General features: G+C 57.7%; 1 protein-coding gene across 1 annotated transcript in view; it reads right to left on the bottom strand.

Moving 5' to 3' along the window:
• LOC113217490 (protein twist-like) overlaps positions 1-307 on the bottom strand; it is a 14,362-nt gene that overhangs the window by 2,453 nt on the left and 11,602 nt on the right.

The raw sequence follows: 307 nt of genomic DNA, 5'->3' as shown, positions 1-307 counted from the left end.
GACGTGTCTGTAGCGAGTCTTTGCTTTCCCTGTGCACTGGCTGTGTGTTGTCTATTTCTGAGACACCCTGAAGCCGCTTTTGTTTTGTACGGGCACCGCAGCCGCAGGGACAGAGACCCCCACGAGGCGGAGAGGGGGGCACTCATCTCTCTCGTTCCCTCCTGTTAACGTTGCACTTCGTCATTTTTTTTCCTCCCCCCCCCCACTCTCTTTTCCCTTCACGCCACGACACGCCCCACTCGTCGTCTCCCGCGCGTTTTTTATGCCACAGCTTCCAGCAGCGCGTCGCCTAAATATAGAGGGGGCG

This window comes from Frankliniella occidentalis, unplaced genomic scaffold, assembly GCF_000697945.3.
Source record: "Frankliniella occidentalis isolate FOCC.00 unplaced genomic scaffold, Focc_3.1 Scaffold211, whole genome shotgun sequence".
NCBI lineage: Eukaryota > Metazoa > Arthropoda > Insecta > Thysanoptera > Thripidae > Frankliniella > Frankliniella occidentalis.
Note: the sequence above shows the minus strand (reverse complement) of the source record. Positions and strands in the feature narration are given on the sequence as shown.